The sequence below is a fragment of the Alexandromys fortis genome, unplaced genomic scaffold, assembly GCF_014885135.2.
Source record: "Alexandromys fortis isolate MF-2015 unplaced genomic scaffold, M_Fortis_MF-2015_v1.1 scaffold_122, whole genome shotgun sequence".
NCBI classification, from domain to species: Eukaryota; Metazoa; Chordata; class Mammalia; order Rodentia; family Cricetidae; genus Alexandromys; species Alexandromys fortis.
This window is the reverse complement of record NW_026068004.1, coordinates 1,529,757-1,531,400: the sequence shown is the minus strand read 5'-3', so window position 1 is coordinate 1,531,400 and position 1,644 is coordinate 1,529,757.

The following is a 1,644-nucleotide window of genomic DNA, read 5'->3' as shown; positions in this document are numbered from 1 at the left end:
GTTCCATTTATTTATTTATTTATTTATTTATTTATTTATTTATTGGTTTTTCCGAGACAGGGTTTCTCTGTATCTATGGAGCCTGACCTGGAACTAGCTCTTGTAGACCAGGCTGGCCTCGAACTCCCAGAGATCCGCCTGCCTCTGCCTCCTGAGTGCTGGGATTAAAGGCGTGCGCCACCACCACCCGGCTAAAAGTTATGTATATCCATACAGCCGGCTAGGATTTTTTATTAATTAAACTATTTGAAGTGGGAAGATCTGCTTTTAATCCTGATCTTTTGAGGTGGGAAAGATCACCTTTAATCTGGGCCACACCTGCTGGCATAGAAAGAGGAAGCTTGCCCTTGCTCTTAGTGCCAAGTCATTTCTTGGCATCAGAGTCTACTTCTTCAGGATTTTGGCTTATACTAAAGACCAGCTGAGACAACCAGGCTTGTAGACTGAACAAATACTGGATTCTTGGACCTTCCATTGGTAGACAGCAATTCTTGTGCTATGCAATCCAAGTTGATAAAAGTAGCTTTTCAAATCTGAGGGCTGGTTAAATCTAGTGGTCAGAGCTGCTGCGGCATCCTTTTCTCTCTGAACCTCTTTTCAGGATTGGGGCCAGATTGGGTCAGGAAGCTAAGTCTGTAGCCCTTTCTCTGAGAATAGTGGTTCTCAACCTTCCTAATGCTGTGACCCTTTAATACAGTTCCTTGTGTTGTAGTGACCACTATCCATTAAATTATTTTTATTTTATTTATTTATTTATTTTAGTTTCGAGACAGGGTTTCTCTGTAGCTTTGGAGCCTGTCCTGGCCTTGTAGACCAGGCTGGCCTTGAACTCACAGAGATCCACCTGCCTCTGTCTCCCGAGTGCTGGGATTAAAGGCGTGCGCCACCACCGCCCGGCCTCCATTAGATTATTGTTGCTACTTCAGAACTGTGGTTTTTGCCACTGTTATGAATCTTAATGTAAATACCTGGTTTTTATTGGGGGGGGGGTTCAAGACAGGGTTTCTCTGTAGCTTTGGAGCATGTCCTGGAACTAGCTCTTGTAGACCAGGCTGGTCTCGAACTCACAGAGATCCACCTGCCTCTGCCTCCCGAGTGCTGGGATTAAAGGTGTGTGCCACCACCTCATGGCATACCTATATTTTCACTCAGTCTTAGGTGACCCCTGTGAAAGGTTGTTCAACCCCCAAAGGGGTCGTGACCCACAGGTTGAGAACCGCTGCTCTGTCGATACAGTTCTTCCTTCCTGAACAATATGTCCTTGCCTTTGAACATTAGACTTTCATGACTGAGAGGCTCTGTTCCAAAGGACTCAGGACCAGGTTTTCCAAGAGACATTCTCTTGAAAGTGTTGAATTTGAAGGTGTATGTAAACGCATCACCAACCTCAAGGTTGTCCTCTCAAGGCAGAACGACTAAGACAATAGCAGAGCATCCGACAGGTTTGGGTTCCCCCAGAAGAGACAATCAGGTGGGATTAGATATGCAAATGATTTTTTTATTTTATTTTATTTTTGGTTTTTCGAGACAGGGTTTCTCTTGTGGCTTTGGAGCCTGTCCTGGAACTAGGTCTTGTAGACCAGGCTGGTCTCGAACTCACAGAGATCCACCTCCCTCTGCCTCCCAAGTGCTGGGATTAAAGGC